This window comes from Lepisosteus platostomus, unplaced genomic scaffold (assembly GCF_059453375.1).
Source record: "Lepisosteus platostomus isolate fLepPlt1 unplaced genomic scaffold, fLepPlt1.hap1 Scaffold_77_H1, whole genome shotgun sequence".
Lineage (NCBI taxonomy): Eukaryota > Metazoa > Chordata > Actinopteri > Semionotiformes > Lepisosteidae > Lepisosteus > Lepisosteus platostomus.
Genome location: NW_028291689.1, coordinates 43,508 through 65,022, shown reverse-complemented (window position 1 = coordinate 65,022; position 21,515 = coordinate 43,508). Strand labels below are relative to the sequence as shown.

Below are 21,515 nucleotides of genomic sequence, written 5' to 3'. Positions count from 1 at the left end.
CCACTGAAACCCTTGCTGTTAACAGTTCTTTAATGCGTGCTTTACGAGCACCTATATATTGTGTCGGTTCTTTCAGTTTTATTCATTAGGTTTTCAAAGGCATAAGTACAACACCAGAGGTGCGAACGCAAGATGTGTGGTTATCTGAAGAACTCATTTCCATGGCAGCGGGGCCAAGCGATTTAGCGTTTTTATAGTACCAGGAAAGGAGAAGCGGCACTTCGCCTTTGCCGCGCAGGCATAAGGAGACGTGCGGCAGACGCCATAGTCGGCAGGATTCAAACCTGCGCGGGGAGTCCCCAACGGATTTCGAGTCCATCGCCTTAACCACTCGGCCACGACTACAGCGAGTTCGCCATCGCCGCATTCCTCCTTTAATCTAACACGGAGTGCGACGTGGCTGCGGAAACCTTTTCAAAGTCGCTCTCCGTTAAAAAAAAATAAATACCTTTGACAAAATACGTGCCGGCAGACAGACACGCCTCAGAGGGTTTAAGGCTGGCTTCACGTTCAAATGATAAAGTCTCCCCGTCCGGATGTCAAAATGCAGTTTTGGCAGACAAAAAAAACAGCAACAAACCACAAATGTGGATAAGGATTTTACAAGCTGCACCACACTGCACTTTCAAAAGCATTTACATTCCTGTTAGACACAGGAATTGCCTTTGATTTGCGTGCTTACAAACGCCATGGAAAACGAAACAAAACTAAAGCCCTCAGCTCTTGCACTTGATTATAATGCCATTACGTGTCGAAGCAGGAATTTACGTCATCCTACCACTGCAACACGGGGAATAGAGGGAAATTAGCACACGCTACGAATCGTCTCAATCACTCCCTAGAGTCGTAAGGCGCATTGAAGGGTGCACCCCCATCATTAATCGTTGGGCCTCTGTGAAAGGAAAGCTCTTGAGCAGTCTTTGAAACAGCTCGGATGAAACACTTGATTGCTTCCATGTGCATCTGGAGTCCATTTCTTATTTTCACTTCACGCCGCCCAAAGCATTTCTAAAACAGGAGATTCGCATTTGGGAATGCGCCCTGCCCTACAAATAAAACAGGTCTACGGGTCTGAAACCTGCTCCACGGAAAACAGCTCTGTTGCGCATTTGATCAAAGGGAGAGTCGCTGTTCTTACTTTTTGATGACATAACACCCAAAGGGGCTTCTTTGGAGCTGTATTCCAACCAGCATCCTAAAGTTTCTTGGCGGTATCCTTTACAGTCCTCTGTTCGGTCGACAAGGACAGAAGGGGGCAGCTTTCCTCACACATACAGTGCAATGTACTGTACTGTTCCCGTTCATTGAATTCGCAGTTCTGCATCAGACCTCTAACTCGTTACATTAGCTTGGATTTAAGCCACGAAGCAGGCTTCTACTGTATAAACGTCTAGAGGAATCACAAACTATTTGAGAGGCCATCATCCCAGGGGGAACTGACAAAGTCTATCCCTAAACACCTAGTGCAGTCTCTCGAGAGACTGTCAAAAATCGCTTTCTCCGTTTGCGTTGCAAGTAAGTGAAAACGCGGTATCAACCCAGAGCCACTTGGCAGCACGGGCATGTAAATACTGTTACTGTCACTGCTCGATACCGACGTTAGGCTACTATACCATGTTCAGCCACCGCTAGAAAATGAACGGCTCTAGTACCGGAGCAAAGAACAGGAGGGCCAACACCGAACGGGCACAAGTGTCAGACAAGGAGAGCGACAAGGATGGGACTCGACCCCATGTGTACAGAGCACAATGGATTAGCAGTCCATCGCCTTAACCACTCGGCCACCTCGTCAACAAAACTGGGCTGTCCTGACATGGGTTGGCGCACTCCAGTTGATCTTTTTCTTTTTTTTCCCTCATACTCGAGGGTCATTTTCCTGTTCCACATGCGATTTCAACATTTTCCTTGGGAGATGTCAAGCCAGCAAGCCACTACTGTGGTTCAGTGGCCAGTGTGGAGTTCAGTGGCCCTGTTGTACACAGAAAGCACATTGAGCTCCTTGGACATGAAAAGTTCCAGATAAAAGCCATTTGTCATCCTTTCTCTTGGTGTCGATGTTGCTATTGTATGTAAAGGTGGCAACTTGCTCAGCGAGCAGGCGGAGCACACACCGAATGCAGATGTGTCTGAGTGGTGTGTCCAAGTGGCTGCAAAAAGACAGCACTCCCAGGGCGCCGTGGCTTAGTTGGTTAAAGCGCCTGTTTAGTAAACAAGAGATCCTGCGTCTGAATCCCAGTGGTGCCTTTTTTTGTTCTGTGTTCTCGAACAGAACTGGTCATTATGGACAACCGCATACGTCTAGACTTAATTAAATGCAAGTATTCATTTCCTGTCTTGAACGACTTGTTTTTCTTAAAATGGATGCAACTTGCAAAATATGAAATACAAACCTCGCTAATCAGCGCTCGCGGCTGGCAAAAAAAAAAGAAGTCAGCAATGTTTTTTTCTTTAACCTTAAGCCTGCTAATGGAGAAGAACCTAGTCGCCATATCACATACATCCGTTTCAACGATAAGAAGGTAACAACTATCCTCACTCCAGTGTAAATCTCACGTTGAGGGCATATTTTTTTCCACTTTACCATGAGTCGGGCACAGCTGCACAGAGGCGAGAGCAGAGCAATGAGGTCACGGGGACAGGGGAGTCACACGCTGGCGGTTTGAACACGCGGAAGATCACTGAGGGATCCACAGTATGTGGACCCTCCGTGCGCCATCATTCCACACTCCAGACTCTGAATCCTGCCATCCGAGTTAAGATCTCGGCGGAACCTGAGGCGCAGTTCTTTCTTAAAACGTAATCTGGTGAGCATTTCTAGAATCGTACTTGTATAGATGCAGCCTTTAATGTGTTGCTAGGTTAAAATTTATGACTTCTTGAACTTCAGTAGGCAACTGCCCTCTTGATTTCGGATTTAATTTCTTTATTACAGGGGCGCTTTTATGATGACAGAGTCATGTTCAGGTACTTTGCTTGATGGAGGAAGCTCATTTCGGACTCTGTGATCTGCTCACCTGGAAAGGTCTGCTGTACTACTACAAGAGAGAAGTAGAGTCTGGAGGAAGGGACAATTTTATGATGCTTTGGAAGGTAATGTTTTTTTTTCTTTGAAATCGAAATGAATCAGAATATCAGTGCAAAAGACAAACTCTTGGTTTGGTTTGAAGAGATATGATTTTAAAACAGACAAAATGTAGAAAACAGGTGTTTCTCACTTTTGGAAAAGAATGGACCGGGGGTAATATTTTACTAGTTGCAGTGCTAAGCTCACTGGGTTACAGTCCTGCAATGTCACAGCAGGGTCAGTGGTGCAATGGATAATGTGTCTGACTATGGATTAGGAGTTTGGAGGTTCGACTCCTGCCTGGCGCTGGTTGTTTTTAAACACATCAGCCTACTCCCTAAGTAGCCTGTGCTACTTACTGCATTGTAAGAGCGATTGTGAGCGGTTTTGTTTTCTCTCTTTGACCAGCCCAGCTGCGCCCCACCCAAAGGCAGGGAAGCACAAAAATTGTATGGAACTCATTCATGCTCCTCTCCATGGAAATCTTTAGTAAAAGGCAAAAGATTTGTACGAGATGAAGAGAAACCAGAGTGCGTGGCTGGACAGCTGCAGGAGCCCAGGCCGCCTTCAAGCCCTCTGCCCTGCCGGTCGTGGTTGGCAATGCACCTGGCCTTACAAACGAGCCAGTGGGGCCCGTTCAGCTCCGGGCTCATCGCCTGCGGCTCTCGGCTTACCTGGCAGGGGAGATACCTTGATCAGCCTGTAGTTGGTGTAGTTGGATTGTTTTCTTGTTTTCTGGAAGCAGTGTTTGTTTTGCAGTTTGAGATGGCAACCTTTGGATCCCGGAAGAATGCTGTACGTTTTGAGCTTTTGGATGACCTCTTCATGGATCGTATGCAGTTAGGCAGAAAAGTGTTACAGAAGGAACTTGGCTTTGAACCTCGGCACTTGGATTTCATCTTCGCTCTCCCAGGTCAGAAAGCATTTGAGGTTGTTTTTGCTACCTATTCTCTGTTTGAACAATGTGTGGATGTGTTTGAGGCAAAAAGAGGGAAAGTTCCTGCCCTTGAGAAGATCAACTTGCAGCCTCTGACACAGAGAGAGAGGAAAACGGTGCATGTTGTTATGTTCTCGGAAATGGCAAAGACGGAGGACATTCACACCTGGCTTAAGCAGTACTGCACAGTCCACCATGGAACTGAGGTTAGAGATGTTGACGGTATAAAAACAGGAGCAAGGAAATTCAAGGTTCGCTTGCTACCGGACAATGTAAATGGAGGCTTAAGGCACCTGCCCTCTACAATCCGGCTGGGCGCCTGCAATGGCTATGTTTTTTATGTGGGACAACCAAAGGTGCGTCGGCGCTGTGGTGCTGTGGGACACCTGGCATCGTCCTGCACTGTGAAATGCTGCAAGACCTGTGGCAAACAGGGACATTTAGCCTCTGACTGTTCAATGCTGCCAAAGTGCAATTTATGTGGCTCGGAAGGACACGTTTTTAAGAACTGCCCTCAAGCCTACGCCAATAAACTCAAAATGAGAAAGGATGAGGCAGTGCTTGTTTCAGCCAAACCGGCCCGAAAAGCCAAAGCAAACAACAAGTCAAACAAAGAACCCTTGTTGAACAAAGAGTCTCAGCCTCCAGCCAGGATCAGTCCTGCTGTGGCTCCGGGGCCGGTGGAAGAGAAATCCACTACGCTCCCACAACCGCAGACTGCACCAGACAAGCACGAGGGTTTGAAAACCCCAGAGAACAGCGAGGACCCCTCCCCCACTCCTGCTCCTCAGAACGAGGGCCATTGTGGGGCCCCCACCGGTGGAGCGGGTCCAGCGACGATACCCAGGATTCAGCGGAGCTGCTTTTCTCAGACTCTGCAAGTGCTACAGATGCCCTCCTCTCCTCCATCCAGTCCGTCACGGAGGATCTGCAACAGCTGGTGGGTGAGGGGGAAGAGGAGACTGGTGCATCGGCTGCACCCCTTTCCCCTCAGTGCTACCAGGAGCTGGACTTGAGGAAAAGGAAAAATGACTCTGTTTTCTCCCCGAGCGAGGAGGAAGGAGAGCATGGCGATGGGAACAGCTGGAACCCCTCCACCCCTCCCTCTACCCCCTTCCTTGAAATGGACTCCGTGAACGCTTTTACTGCTGCCACCCTGATGAAGGCTCATTCAGAGGATGGCTGGCAGGAAATTGGTAAGAAGAAAAAGAAAAAGAGAAGGTAACAGGTGAGACCGAAGAGAAATGTGTTTTGTAAAGACTGGTTCCACTTTCTTATGTAATATGGCTCTAAACATAATTTCTCTTAACACCAGAGGTATCAATGACAGAGTTAAATGCCAGTGTGTCTTTGATTACCTCCAGCAGAGAGAGGGAGATGTGTTGATGTTGCAGGAGTGTGCTTTAGCCTATCAAGAGAGGTATAAAAGCTTTGAAGATAGGTGGGATAAAGGGCCTTCTGTTTGGTCAGGGGACAATAACAACAGAGCCTCTGCCGTGGCCATTCTTTTCAAAGGATGGGCTTTCAAATTGAAAAGTATTCAGAGGGTCATAGATGGCAGGTTGCTGTGTGTGGATGTGGAATGGGGGACCGTTAACCTGCGGCTAATCAATGTGTATTGTCCTACTGACGTGGGAGGAAGGGTGGAGCTACTCAAGGCACTCTCTCCCCTATTGTTAAGTAGCACAGACGTGATAGTGGGAGGGGATTTTAATTGTATCTTAGAGCACACAGACAGGCAGTCTAGCTCTCCGATAAAATTGGATTCCAGCTCACTGGCCCTGCAAAACTTAGTTCAAGACTTTAAACTCTCAGACACATATAGATGTATATATCCCACAACAGCAGGATATAAATGGTCAGGGAGGAATAGCAGCTCCAGAATTGACTATTGCTTTGTCTCAGAGAGAGTGAAAGTTGTTGGGGTCACTCTTCAGCCTGTCTTCTTCTCAGATCATCAGGCTTTAGGGTGTAGAGTGGAACTCAAGGGCGGGACTGTCTTTGGCCCAGGCCTCTGGAAACTCAACACTAAGCTGCTAGAGAACGAGGGGGTAGTATCCCGCTACAAGGAGAAACTATCACAGTGGCTGTCCTTGCAGTGTCTGTACGGGTCAGTAGGAGAGTGGTGGGAGGAGGTGAAGATGAGGACAAAGGCCTTTTTCATGGCTGAGGGAAGGAAGGCTGCTGCCAGACGGAGAGGAGTGCTAGCCAGGAAACAGAGGCAGCTGCAGCGTCTCTACACGATGCTGCACAGTGGCTTCGCTGTGCTCGAGGATATCACCCTTTTAAAAAAGGACATCCGGAGCATAGCCGAAGAAAGTAGTCGAGGAGTGCTGTTAAGAAGCAGAGTGCAGTTCTTGGAAGAAAATGAGAAGTGTACTCGCTTCTTTTTCAGGAAAGTGGTAGGCTCCAAGTCTGTCATGGAAAGTGTAGTTGATGAGGAGGGACGAGAGAGAACAGAGCCGAGTGCTATCCTCTCCTGCACCAAGGCCTTCTACTCAAGACTGTACAGCTCTACAGAGGTAAAGGATGAAGAAATTCATTTTTTTACCTCAAAGCTAGAAAACGTTTTGAGTGAAGAAGATAGGGAAGTACTTGAGAGGGATTTGACAATAGAAGAGCTGAGACAGGCTATGGAGAGCTTACAGAAGAGGAAAACTCCGGGTGCTGACGGGCTCCCTAAAGAATTTTATTGCACCTTTTGGGATCTGCTTCAGGATCCGCTACTGCTCCTATTCGAGGGAAGCTATAAGACAGAATTGCTGCCTGACTCCTTAAGAGAAGGCACTATCTCTCTCTTGTTTAAGAAAGGAGCAAAGAATGACATAAAGAACTGGAGACCTCTCAGCCTGTTAGGCGTGGACACTAAGATCCTGTCCAAAGCCCTTTTCCTGCGCCTACAAAATGTAGTGGCCTCACTGGTAGGGAAAGAACAGACTTGTGGGATAGCAGGACGCCTGATGAGCGACAACCTGGCCTTGTTGAGGGATGTCTGTCTGTACTCAGAGGATCGCTCCCTCCCTCTGTGCATTTTAGGTGTAGACCTAGAAAAGGCCTTTGACCGCCTAAACCGGCAGTACTTAACATTGGTACTTGAGCACATGAATTTTTGCCCCATCATGAGAAAGTGGATTAACCTGCTGTACACAGGTAGCAACAGCAGAGTAATGGTTAATGGCAATAGATCACACCCCTTTGAAGTCTGTTCAGAGGTGAGGCAGGCCTGCCCATTATCCCCCTTGTTATTCGTTTTGGCTATGGAGCCCTTAGCCTGTGCCTTGCGCCAGGATCAGGCCATTAATGGGATACCAGTGCCTGGAAGTGGGGGAGGAGAGGTAAAGACATCTCTATACATGGATGACCCTGCTCCTCTCTGACAATGCCTCAATTAGCAGAGCTCTGCAGTGCTGTGATCGTTTCTCTTTGGCTTCATCCGCAAAAATTAACAAATCTAAGAGTGAGATTTTTTATCAGAACTGGAGGGAGCCAAAAGAAGGACATGATCTCAGGCTGCAAGAGAAGAGAATTAATTTACAGGTGCCATTCCCCGGCATTGTGGCCATTGTCGGTGCTCACACGCGATAAGATAAGGCGGAGGAGAGTGGGGCATGCCCAGCGGCAGACATTCAAGGAGGGGGCAGTGCGAGGTGAGGTGAGGTGAGGTGCGACACCCCGGAGCCCCGACGCAGCTAATGCGGAGCACTTGTTGGACTGGCATCGAAAGGACGTGTGCGCACGGAGCGAGCCTTCCCTGCGGCGGAGCGCGGGAACTTTCTCCCCCCCTCCCGCTGCAGGAGTTGTGTGCGCTGCAGCGGTGCCGAGAGAAAAGCACAGAAGGCAGCAGGCTCTGGAGAGCAGGTAAGAGATGGAGCCTTGTGGGCAGGCGAGCAGGCCCGTTTTTTGGAAATTGCTGAAAAGGTTTGTTCGGTGTGTGGCAGGCGCACGTCGCGAGCTTGCGTGGCGATCTGCCGGTCTGGAGTTATGCAAATGAGGCCGAATTGCATCCCGGGACATGCTGCGAATGCGCAACGGTGACTGCAGATGTGTAGGAAACGGTGCGCTCGTTTTCTTGTTTTGCCCACACTTTTGAGTGTTAGTGTGGCGTGTGAGTGTGCGAAAGAGTGGGCCCAGCAGGAGGCGGTGGCGTGCAGGGCGAGGAGGTGGCCTAGGCTGCGCAATTTGTGCTGTGGGTGCGGGCCTCTTGCAACTTGGTTTATTTGGTTTATTTATGGTTCGCATAAATAAAACCGGAAAAGAGGAATTTATTCTGCTTCCTGTGCGTGCAGTAGTTACAAAGTTGAACGTCTTTACACGATCTGCTGCAGTTTTCAGTGGGCGGGCTTTGTCAGATGGCTTGGAAAAACGCACTGTGTTTCGGCTCGGGAAACATCATGAGCAGTGTCCTGCATGTTTTCTGTGTATAGCTGTCTTTTAACGCATACAGAATTCATTCGAAATCATTGATTTCTCCAATTAACAAGGGTCCCTTTTTGAACCTGCCAGAAGCATTCTTTCAATGTAACAGATTTACTCCGGGGAAAGGCAGCATGACATTGAGAGTAGCTCAAGCTTTCAGCACCCGTATCGGACTGCGTGTATGCAGACACCGCTCAGAATCCCCTGTAAGATTCTCCTTCAATTCTGTTTTGCATTCCGTTTTTCAAAAGGCTGCGCTTTGCTAGTCACAATCCAAGGCTCATGACAGCATTTGAAACCAATCGCCACTGCGTTGGCCGGGAATCGAACCCGGGTTAACTGCTTGGAAGGCAGGTATGCTCACCACTATACCACCAACGCACGCCCACAGGTGCCCTGCAGGACACCACCAGAGAATGCTCACGATTTCGGAAGCTGTCTCCGGGACGTGGTGATTCCACACATCCTGAATAAATCATGATATTGTTAGTTGCTGTAGCTAGACGTTCAAATGAGTTTCAGGCCAGATGGACTGTTTCCTCCAGCGGTATAGTATTGCAGTGAGACAGCACGATGCCTGCAAGACTGTCACGCTAAACGCCACAGATTGTGTTTGTGTTGGACAGTTGGACCCTACAGTTGGACCCTCGTCGACAACCTGAATAGCTTATTCAGAAGCAGTGCTGGACCGGGAACGAACCAGCTTCTTCCCAGGCACAAGAGTGACTTGTGAGGACTCGCGGTCACACTCTGTGCATAGAGACTTTCTACCAGCCAGCCGGACTGCTGGTAGATCCCCTCGGAGCAACGACTGCCCTGCGCGCCGCAGTCAGATTCCTCCGCCCGTCCTACTCCGAGCTGCACCTTGACTGGTTGGCCGGTAGCCAGAGGACGCCGGGACAACGCCCATTGGACAACCGCTGGAACAGAGGCTGCAACAGAGCCTGTCAGCTGGTTTGGTGTTCGTGCCGGGAAATTCCAAATCCATACACAGTGGATAAGTAAACCCCATGTTCTACATTGCGTCTCGAGAATTTAATTGTACCTCAACACAAGTTGTTATCAATTTAATTCATGAGTAATGTATTTACTTCCGAGTTTAGAGTAACAGTGGGTAATAACACTGATTAGCGATTTGGTAACCGAACGATATATATTGACATATATTCTCTGTTGTGTATCTCTTTGTGTTTGCATCTCTTCGGGATTATATACCTTGTATATTGATAACCCTCACAGTAAGGTCTGCCACTCGTATCCAGGCAGACTAGTATATGTTTGGTGCACAATTTATATTAATAAATGTATCTAGTGTATTGAACCCCTGTGTGTGCGTTGTTAGTTGTTCTGACGATTGATTTTCTAAAAGCCCCAACGAACAACCTTGTGATTACTGCTACAATTAATAATTGTCTCAGTAAACCCATCAAACCATTACATTTAATGGCGTCCCTGGGTGGGTGAGTTTAGAATGAAATGAGAATCAGTCGCACAGAATAACTGAAGTTCAGCACAGCACCGCGGCTTCTATACGCGAATACCGGGTGTGCTGATAACTGCGTAAAGAAATCCCCCTGTTTTCTAGCGTTTAGTGTAACGTGTGCTGATTGGAAATCCATCTGCTCGGGTGTCTAGATTCCATACTGTATTTTGGAAAAAGAAAAAAAAAAGTAATACTCTTAAAGTTTCTCTGACGTAATGACAATGGCTGCTAAAATGTCTGAAGTGGAGTCGCTTATAAGTACTATTTCTAGCGACGACAATCCTGGTTACTGGAGTGGTATCGAAAAGTTGAACTTTGATGATATTGAGAAGCTGCAAGTAGATTTAGTAGCTAAGGTAGCGAACCAGCTTAACACAGGAGTGTCTGTGAACGCAGTTCTGGTCCTATCGAGTTTCACCTTAAATCTAGCTAAACAGCTGGAACTGTCTTTGTCCGAGCTGACAAAGTTTCAAAAGCTTCAGGGAACGCTAGAAAGATATAAGGTGGAGCGAGTCGAGTTGTTGGATATAATCAGAGAAAAGAGAGTGAAAAATGAGGAAAGTGAAGACTGACTCAGGGAAGTTTTAGGTAAATTAGATGACTTGTCTGCTAGAGAAACTGCGGCTGAGGTAGCTAGGAGAGACCTGGAAGGGAGCTCGAAAGAAAAAGAAAAAGAAATTGAGAGTTTAAATGAGCTCAGCCAGGAAAGGCAAAAGGAGTCAGATGCTGCCGTACTGGAAGCAAAATAGACTAGATCCCACTTCATGCCAGCCCACCTAGCAGCCCGGAGCGCTCACCCAGCGCGCCGGGAGGAGGTTTCTCCCGGCCAGGGTCTGTGGTCGGATCGGCATGGGGGAGATCGCCGAGTCCTGCGCGAAACGCAAGGGCGAGTCAGTTCAGGCATAGACCCCCTGCTCCTGATCACGGCCGTCTCCCTGCCCGCGGAGAAACCGTAAAAATTAACCTCCACTCCCTGAGGCAGTTAGCCAAAGATGTAGAAAGGTTTGACCCGTCAGTGTCAGGGAATAATGTGGAGACCTACATCGATGAGCTGAGATATACTTTGCAGTTTATGCCCGAAGCGTCCGAACAGGAAAAGGCTATGTAAGTAAGGAAAACTACCAGCCGAGCGATCCACGAGTGGATGTCTAGACAAGGACCGGAAGTCTGTAATAGCTTTGAGGAGCTGTGTCAGGCAATGATCGGAGAATTTTCGGCTTTTATCGATCCCATAGCTGCCGTGGCTGCTGTGCACCATATTAAGCACGAAAAAGCTGAAGCCCCTCGCGACTATTATCAGAGGCTTAGGCGCACTTATTTTGCAGGGCGGAATGAAGAGGGTTGCGAAGAGAACGTGAATTTCAAAGGTTTATTCATTGCTAATCTGCATCCCTCAGTCAGGAAAATGATTGTGATGCACACACAGCGATGAAAATGGCTGACATTAGAAGGTTGGCTCAAAAAGCCTGGGGAGCTGAAGTCTCTGCTTCCTCAGAGCGAAAACCTGCTAAAACGGCCGTGTTCGCCACTAAAGCCAGCAGGGTTGACGACTCGCCTCAGCTCGAGGCAGCTGAGGTTCCTGAGCTCGCTAAGCCCCGGCACAAAATAGGCAGGCAGGACCGCACTAAGCGTCAGAGCCGCCGTGAGCGCTACGGGGAAGGCAAGGGCTCAGGCAGAGTCTATCATAAGACTGGACGAAGGGAGTCGACTGCAGCCCGCCTGGCCAGGCTTGAACAAGCCCTGCCTGAGAGATCAGGACAGGGTAAACCTTCCGCACCGAATGCCAGAAGTGTGAATGAGCTTAGGGGGACCACGCCCCTTCTCACTGGAGGAGGCGGGGATCCGTCCCAAGCCCCTCCCTCAGTCTATCTGATTGGGTGGGAGGGTTCCTGCCTGGAAGAAGGCTGTGACTCTGAGTTGGGCGCTGACCCCGCCCCTGAAGTCAAAGAAAAGGCAGGCTTCCAACAATTCTTAGGGAATCTCAGCCAGAAAGGCAAAGCAAGGCGTATTTATATCAAGGTTTTTCTTGAAAACGTCTTAGATAGAGAAGCACTGATTGACACTGGGGCTGAAATTAGTTTGATGTCAGCCGATCTACTCAGCGAGCTCAAACGAGTAGCGAAAGGAAAAGGCATCAGACTTAAGGTAGAACCGTGTAAGATAGATATTTCCAGCTATACCCAGGATCATGCCAGGATCACACACCGAGTGTGGGTGGCACTTAGGTTCGGGCCAATGAACATGGTGCATCCTGTTTACATCTCTAGGTTAAAAAGAGAGCCACTACTCATTGGCCAAGACCTGCTTGACAGGCTGGAGCCTCTGGTGGACTGCCAGCGTGGAAAATTGTGGGTTCAGGTCAAAAACCCTAAGCCTGTTGCACAGCAAAAAGGGGGATTCAGTGGTTATGCTGTGATCACACAGTGCCCACTGAACACTATAGCTGAGTTGGAGGTTCCTCCTGGTTCCTCTGGACGAGAATAAATGTCTCTTCTTGCTTTCCAAAACTACAGGGAAGTCCTGCCCAGGCCAGCACTCCCACGGTCTCCCAACTACAGGAGCAGTGCTCCGAGCAGCTGCTTGACCCGCCAGGTAAAGCACACCCCCTTTTCATCCCTGAAGAAGAGTGGATCTCCCTGTCCGGTAATGAATGGGAGTCCTTTCTGTGCACCCTGGTACCTCAGGGGGTCCAGGACTACCACCCCATGGTGGTGGGAGGGGGTCCAGGTGGCAGAAGTGCAGGTTGATGATGTAATTCTTAGCCTCAGCTCTGAGAAGTCCATAATCAGTGAAGGTCTGTTCGAGGACCTGTCGCGAAGCTGTCAGGTGACCCTGGTGACGCAGTCACAGGTTCTGTGGTGGGCACCCCCACCTCATAGGTCCATTTGGAGCAAAGGAAGCTGTGTAGCTTCCATCTCCATCGGAAAAAGGAAGTTTGCTCACTACTTCCAGGTAGCACCTCAGCTGACCCATTCGGTCTGCATTGGTGCAGACCTATTGGTTCGACTGGGCGCCCAGCTGGACACAGTAAACAGTGTGCTGTGGAAACGGGTGGACCCAGATGCCCACTCTCTAAGCGGTGACCCCGAGAACATTCGGTCAGGTCAGACGATTCCTCAGGCCTGCCAGGTAGTAAACGAATCGGACCTGATCGTTCCTGCGTCAACAGCAGGGTTTCCGGTACGCCTTGTCCTAAAGAAGGGACAGAGAATGGACGCTGAGATGGTTTTCTTCCAACCATCAGCTCAGTTTATCAGACTGAACCTAGCAGTCTGTTGTACCCCCAAACTGGAACGGAATGGCCGAGCCACCTGCCTGTTGGTGCAGAACATAGCAAAACAAGATGTCAAAATCCCTGCTCGCACTGACATGGGACTGGAATTGACAATAGTTTCTATGATTTCGAACTGGCCATCCCAGTACTGGGGCAGCTCCCTGGTCCCTTGGCTTCATAAAAGCGCCACTGTAATAAAGAAATTAAATCCAAAATCAAGAGGGCAGTTGCCTACTGAAATACAAGAAGTCATCAATTTTAACCTAGCAACACATTAAAGGCTGCATCTATACAAGTACGATTCTAGAAATGCTCACCAGATTACGTTTTAAGAAGGAACTGCGCTTCAGGTTCTGCCGAGATCTTAACTCGGATGGCAGGTTTCAGAGTCCGGAGTGCGGACTGATTGCGCACGGAGGGTCCATATACTGTGGATCCCTCAGTGATCTTCCGCGTGTTCAAACAGCCAGCGTGTGACTCCCCTGTCCCCGTGACCTCATTGCTCTGCTCTCTCCTCTGTGCAGCCGAGCCCGATTCACGGTAAAGTGAAAAAAAATATGCCCTCAACGTGAGATTTACTCTGGAGCGAGGATAGATGTTACCTTTTTATCATTGAACAGGATGTATGTGATGTGGCGACTAGGTTCAATTTTGTATCCTCTTTAAAAGATTAAGGACTGGGGTGAGCGTGATTTACCACCCTTTCAGCTAAGAACCCGACGTGCGCACCGTTTAAGCTGCATAGACTCGGTCGTTTAACTCTTCTCCATTAGCAGGGTTAAGGTTAAAGAAAAAAAACATTGCTGACTTCTTTTTTTTTGCCAGCTGCTAGCGCTGATTAGCAAGGTTTGTATTTCATGTTTTGCAAGTTGCATCCATTTTAAGAAAAACAAGTCGTGTTAAAGACAGGAAATGAATACTTGCATTTAATTAAGTCTAGCCGTAGGCGGTTATCCACTGGGATTCAGACCCAGGGCCTCCTGTTTACTAGACAGGCGCTTTAACCAACTAAGCCACAGCGCCCCGGGAGTGCTGTCCTTTTGCAGCCACTTGGACACACCACTCAGACACATCTGCATTCGGTGTGTGCTCCACCTGCTCGCTGAGCAAGTTGCCACCTTTACATACAATAGCAACATCGACACCAAGAGAAAGGATGACAAATGGCTTTTATCTGGAACTTTTCATGTCCAAGGAGCTCAATGTGCTTTCTGTGTACAACAGGGCCACTGAACTCCACGCTGGCCACTGAACCACAGCAGTGGCTTGCTGGCTTGACATCTCCCAAGGAAAATGTTGAAATCGCATGTGGAACAGGAAAATGACCCTCGAGTACGAGGGAAAAAAAAGAAAAAGATCATCTGGAGCGCGCCAACCCAGTTGGGACAGCCCAGTTTTGTTAACGAGGTGGCCGAGTGGTTAAGGCGATGGATTGCTAATCCATTGTGCTTTGCACGCATGGGTTCAAATCCCATCCTCATCTGTTTCCATTCTGTTTTTGATCCCTATTGCTCAATGCACAGTGAAAGCATTGCATACATGTGTCTGACAATGAGAAATGGGCCCCTGAGACAGTCATTTGCCTGTTTCACAAATGATCGTATTTTACTAGAGATTCTGTTTGGGATTCAGATGTGCATTCGGACAGCAATCCCTTTCAAGAAATGATACGTTCTGGATGAGGTCAAAGGTGCATCATTTGGACACTTTGTGGGCTTGAAATACAAAGAAAATCATGTTCTATGGTACAAGATAAATACAAAACTTAAGCTTTTATTATAATTAGATTTGTTTATAAAGCATAAGCAATCATTTATTACATTAATATATGTAAAAATAACATTTTAGCATCATACGTTTAGTATATTTAGTCCCTAATGCTGAAAGAAATGATCATAGAACATGACTTCTAACCTTACCTGCGGTGTTTTTGATCCCTATTGCTCAATGCACAGTGAAAGCATTGCATACATGTGTCTGACAATGAGAAATGGGCCCCTGAGACAGTCATTTGCCTGTTTCACAAATGATCGTATTTTACTAGAGATTCTGTTTGGGATTCAGATGTGCATTCGGACAGCAATCCCTTTCAAGAAATGATACGTTCTGGATGAGGTCAAAGGTGCTGGAACACTGTATTTAGGATGTGTTTGCAGTTATTCTGTGTTTCTAGCTTCAACCCAGTGATATATATATATATGCTCACTGCTTTTTTGGTACATGCCCAGGGCAATAATCATTATGAGGATTTATTTAGATATGTGCTAGAGGTAGTGTTGTGAAATTCTTCAACACACTGGATCGCAGGTTTAAACCTGCACTCTTACTCCTTAAATACCAACAAATGCAGATATGTAGCAATCATATTGTAGCTGACACTCATTTGCCTGTTTCACAAATGATCATATTTTACTAGAGATTCTGTTTGGGATACGGATGTGCATTCTGACAACAATCTCTTTCAAAAAATGATTTTACCTTATCGCAGCTTTGCCCCTCTTGCCTCTTTGGAAAATATCTCCATCTTGTGGTCGTTGTTGGTAATGTCTAGACAATATCTCCATCTTGTGGTCGTTGTTGGTAATGTCTAGACAATATCTCCATCATGTGGTCGTTGTTGGTAATGTCTTCTTATGCCCTTTTTTTATTTCAATTCTTTATTAGTTGATTCTAGAATCTCTACAATAGAGCTGAAAATATCAGTTTTGTAGCAGACAATATGACATTAGTTATAGTCCAATTAAGACTTTATTACCCTGTTTGTAACATAACAAATTAAAATTGATTAAAACTAAGTTTGGAACACCAGGGAACATAAAAAATGATTTTTAGGAAAACCATGAGGTTCTCTGTGTCCGATGCCTGCAAGGGGAGAAAGCTAGAATCCTTTGCTTTTTCAAAATTTGAAAATAAACATCATATAACAACAGCTTTCATTCCTAGGAGTGAAAAATAACCATTTTTGAAGACATATTAGTTTCTAAAACACTACAATAAAGTTAAAAACATCCGTTTTATATTACTTTTAGTATTTTTAGTGAAATTAGTCATTTATTGCACTATTTTTAATATAATCTCTAATTAAAAGTGAATAGAATTAAGTTTGGAGCAACAAGGAACACAAAAAAAAAAGATTTTAAGGAAAAAAATGATGTCTTCTGTGCCAGGTGCCTGCAAGGGGAGAAAGCTAGAATCCTACCCAGGCTCCTGGAGCTCTGTCCTGGCTAAAGGAGGGTGAATCCATCCCCTTCAAAGCTCCATGAAAAAATGATCATTTAAAATTTGAAAAAAAAAACATCATATAACAACAGTTTTCATTCATAGGAGTGAAAAACAACCATTTTTGAAGACATATTAGTTTCTAAAACACTACAATAAAGTTGAAAACATCCGTTTTATATTACATTAATTTTTGTGAAATTAGTCATTTATTGCACTATTTTTAATAAAATCTCTAATTAAAAGTGATTAAAATTAAGTTTGGAACAACAAGGAACACAAAAAAAAAGATTTTAAGGAAAAAAATATTGTCTTCTGTGCCAGGTGCCTGCAAGGGGAGAAAGCTAGAATCCTACCCAGGCTCCTGGAGCTCTGTCCTGGCTAAAGGAGGGTGAATCCATCCCCTTCAAAGCTCCATGAAAAAATGATATTTTTAAATTTGAAAAAAAAAACATTATAGAACAACATCTCTTGGTCAACAGAGTGCAAAAATCCAACTTTGAAGAAAATCCATTGACTGATCCCCGAATCCTGAAGTTTCTTTGCATGATATCGGGCTTGCAACCACTTTCTAGAAAATTATGAAAAATGCCAAAAATGAAAAAAAAGTTATCAATTCTAGAGCCTAAGAGGAAAACAAGACAAATGTATATCTCCAAATAATTTTATGTGCTTCAGAAGAGCCCAGGAAAGTTTTTTGCATACATGAAACCACGCCCGTTTGCACGTAAGCAGACATGGTTGCACACACGACTGCATGAAAGCACGCGTGCATGCGAAGTCATCCTGTTGAGCATTTGAAAAGCCGCACCACGCCGCACTTGAAATAGCTCTTACCTTAGTGGTAGATGCAGGAATCGCCTTTTTATTTACGCTCTTACCAACGCGATGGAAAGCAAAACAAAGGAAAGCAGAGCAAAACAAAACGAACAAACGAAAACCCTCACGTCCCGCACTTGCATATAACGCCGTTACGTGCCCAAGCGGTATTGTACGTCATCCTAGCACTGCACCCCGGGGCGTACGGTATATGGGAACGAGCACACGCCATGAATCGTCTCGAATCAGTCTCTACAGCTGTAAGGTGCCTTGAAGCGTGCACCCCCAACATTCTTCTTTGCGCATCTGTGAAAGGTAAACTCTTGAGCAAACTCTGAACCAGCTCTAAGGAAACTAATCCGATTAGACGTTACTTTGACTCATCTTTTTACGCTCAGTGCTGGTTTGCTCAAACTCCAGCTAGGGTTAGTGTTAGCATTCCCACGCTACTTAGACACTTTGTTTACGCTCAGTGCTGGATTTTGGGAACTTCAGGACGAGTGGGAATTTTCTCCTATCTGTCAATTCTGTTTTGTTTTGGAGACTCTTGGCTGCCTATATTGTACAGTGCAGCGTGAAGGAAACATTTTCCAAAACTGTGTCAGCTCAAAAGTTGTAAGAAAACCTCTCCAGCTGCTTTAACTCTCTTCATTTTTGTCATTTAATGTGACACTCGATGTATAACTGGAGCCTCACATATGCAAATGGTGAGGATCCAGTTCGACACCCAGTTCGACACCACTTTACAGTATATGACAAAAGCATGGCAGACTGTGCCGGACCGGCAAATAACTTCCGCTTATTTTTACCATATTAAACATTGGAAATCCAACCACTTTCATTTGTGACACTTGATTTTGGCTCCACCTAAGACACTCTTAAATCTTCAAACACTTTTCTCTTCTCCCGCAACACTCTTGTCTGTCGGCACTATGTGGCAGTGTTGCATGACAACCCATCTCACCACGGAAAGGAACCTAACAGCTTTGGTAAGAAAGGAGAAAAGGACCTGGCCCGTACGTTTAGGCGTTATTAGCACCACGCTCTAACCAACTGAGCTAACCGGCCTCACGACAGTGCTCCTCTCTGTGCTGCAAAAAATCAAACTCAGGGAATTTCTTTTGCCCTCCTTTGAATAGAAAGCCGTGTAATTCAGTGTACGGGCTTTCTCGTGCAGTTTCATGGTTCTTGTAACCCAAATCCTACACTGGCCTGAAGTGCCCCCCCATTTCACAGCATTTTTCAGCTGATTTAAAATGTACCTAAAGGAGAAGCATTATTGAAGACCATCAATTACCAAGAGCTTTTGTCAAAGGTTTTGGTGGTCATTTTGAATGACCACAGAGCGCTGTGACCTCGGTTTTACATCTCATCCAAAAGACAGCGCCCTTTTACAACACAGCATATCCGTCACTATACTGGGGCATTAGGACCCGCACAGACCTCAGGGTGAGCGCCCCCCCGCCGGCACCATTAACACCGCTTCCAGCTGGAAGCTTTGTTTTTCCCTGTAGCTCACCCTCATCCGGGTACTGACCTGGCTCACACCTGCTTAGCTTCAGTGGGTTTTCAGTTGCGAGTTGCAAGGGGATGCAAGTGATGGAGCCGCTCGCTGCAAAAGCCACTGCATTGGCCGGGAATCGAACCCGAGCCTCCAGCGGGGCAGGCAAGAATTCGACCACTGAACCACCAATGCTCAGTGCCTGGGCCTTCAAAAAAGACGCTTTTTTGGTGCTCTGTGCAAAAAGCGTCGACATCTGCTTCCAGCTGCAAAATGCCATTCGCAGACGCTGAAGAATTTATTTCCAAGGCAGCGGGTACAAGCGATTTGGCGTTTTAAAACCACCAGGAACAGCAAAGAGGCACGTTTCTTTGCTTGCGCCGGAACACAACGACAGGAGGTGGACAACGTAGTCGGCAGGATTCGAACCTGCGCGGGGAGACCCCAATTGATTTCTAGTCCATCGCCTTAACCACTCGGCCACGACTACAGCAAGCCCCGCCGCGGCTGCGTTTTTGATACAATCTTACCTGGATCGCGAGGCGCCGGCGGAAGCCTATTTCAAAGTCGTTCTCCGTTTCAAAAAAACATTTCCAAAATACAAGCCTTGCAGACAGACACGCCTCAGAGGACTTAAGGGTGGCTTCATGTCGGAATGATAAAGTCTCCCCGTCCGGACATGAAAATGCCACTTTGTTACACACAAAAAAAGAATCAACAACAGAGAAATGCCCACAAGCATTTGAAAAGCCGCACCACGTCGCACTTGAAATAGCTCTTACATTAGTGGTAGACGCAGGAATCGCCTTTTTATTTACGCTCTTACCAACGCGATGGAAAGCAAAACAAAGCAAAGCAGAGCAAAACAAAACGAACAAACGAAAACCCTCACGTCCCGCACTTGCATATAACGCCGTTACGCGCCCAAGCGGTATTGTACGTCATCTTAGCACTGCACCCCGGGGCGTACGGTATATGGGAACGAGCACACGCCACGAATCATCTCGAATCGCTCCCTATAGCTGTAAGGCGCCTTGAAGCGTGCACCCCCAACATTCTTCTTTGCGCATCTGTGAAAGGTACACTCTTGAGCAAACTCTGAACCAGCTCTAAGGAAACTAATCCGATTAAACGTTACTTTGACTCATCCTTTAAGGGACCCTTGTTAATTGGAGAAATCAATGATTTCTAATGAATTCTGTATGCGTTAAAAGTCAGCTATACACAGTATAGCTGCTCATGATGTTTCCCGAGCCGAAACACAGTGCGTTTTTCCAAGCCATCTGACAAAGCCCGCCCACTGAAAACTGCAGCAGATCGTGTAAAGACGTTCAACTTTGTAACTACTGCACGCACAGGAAGCAGAATAAATTCCTCTTTTCAAACTGTCAAAGGTTTGCTTTGCGAACCCTGCAGGACATCGCACAATCTCTTTTGAACGGGGACAAACGATTTCTTATGGGGCGCAGTAAGTACAGACGTTTAAAAAGCTCCACTCATGCCGACGATGCAGCATGAAGGAGCGCAACCTAACGTTTGACAGACAAAAGCCGGGCGCCGCTACGAGCAATATGAAATCAAACTGACAGCACAGGGCGTTTCCCGCTGACTCAAAAGTGATCTCGACAGACGCTGTTCTCTGCATAAAGCCGAAAGAGCTAAAGAGCGTTTCTGTTGAGACGTAACAAGTTCGTTTCTTTCTACCATGATGTCACCACGACAAAATCTGTCTTTAAACACCTTGCTCTCGCTTTCGCTTTCGCCGATTGTATTGCAAGCCCGCGGAAGCTGGTGTAGTGTGCTCTCACGAGGCACCAGTTCTGTAGAGTTTGGGCATTTACGGGGACAATTATTAATTGTAGCCAAAAATTATTTTTGTGTAAGTCACAAAAATAATTATTTTAATGGCTTTAGAATCCAACTATGCGATATAACTCAAACAACGCACACACACAGGTACTAATACACGAGGATACATTTATTAATACATAGAATATGCATGTAAACCTAACAGATCTTATCGAGAGGGTTATCAGAATACAAAAGGTATATATTCATTCAGTTACAAAGAGTTACATATATCAAGAGGACATACGTTCAGTATATCATTCATCTAGACCGTTTCATAATTGAACTTGATTACAACTTCTACATTAGATACTCAAAACAAGTACATAACTCTTAGGAATTAAACTGATATCAACTGGTTGGGATAACAATGGAATTCTCGAGCTGTAATGCAGTGAAGTTGAATACTCATCCAATCTCTCGGGATTCAGATCTCCTGTGGGCACAAAGGAACAGTTGCAGGCTGTTGCTGTCCAATCCGCACTCTCTGGCTAGGTGCCAGGCTGTGCTGTGCTGCTTGCGACGGTGCGCTGCTGATGCTCACTGACCGGCTAGTTAGTGTTGGCTTTAACTAGCAAAGTTTGTGCACAGGAGAAAAGATGACTGTGGGTCCCAGCAGGTCAGGAAGAGGACCGATTCGTTCCTGATGAAGCGCTTGTTCTGAATAGTGATTCAGCTGTCCACAGTTCTGACCTGTTCACGAGGTTTGCTGCTGATGCTAACCTCGGGTGGATCCTCTGGTTACTCGTGGCAACCTCCGCTCTCGACTTTTAGAACAGAGGAAAGTACTGGCACTCAGACGCACTGGCCGTTCCGTGGTTGTCCGGGCTGAGTCTCAGGATGGTCAAGAGGCGCGCTGTGAGAATGTCCTGCCCTTGGGAGCCTTCTGCTCCTGGGCCGTCCTGCCATGGATTTGTCTTGCACCCCTGGAATTCTCCTTAGAATTCTCCTACT

At 46.7% G+C, this 21,515-nt stretch overlaps 4 non-coding genes across 4 annotated transcripts; all 4 read right to left on the bottom strand.

Annotated features, from left to right (window-relative positions):
* Window positions 1-263: 263 nt before the first annotated feature.
* trnas-cga (transfer RNA serine (anticodon CGA)) lies at window positions 264-345 on the bottom strand. The gene has a single exon. It is a non-coding gene; the product is annotated as a tRNA-Ser (tRNA).
* A 3,136-nt stretch (window positions 346-3,481) lies between these two features.
* Window positions 3,482-3,598, bottom strand: LOC148631409 (U5 spliceosomal RNA). The gene has a single exon (XR_015934742.1). It is a non-coding gene; the product is annotated as a U5 spliceosomal RNA (small nuclear RNA).
* A 5,128-nt stretch (window positions 3,599-8,726) lies between these two features.
* trnag-ucc (transfer RNA glycine (anticodon UCC)) lies at window positions 8,727-8,798 on the bottom strand. The gene has a single exon. It is a non-coding gene; the product is annotated as a tRNA-Gly (tRNA).
* A 10,323-nt stretch (window positions 8,799-19,121) lies between these two features.
* trnas-aga (transfer RNA serine (anticodon AGA)) lies at window positions 19,122-19,203 on the bottom strand. Its single transcript has one exon. It is a non-coding gene; the product is annotated as a tRNA-Ser (tRNA).
* Window positions 19,204-21,515: the final 2,312 nt, after the last annotated feature.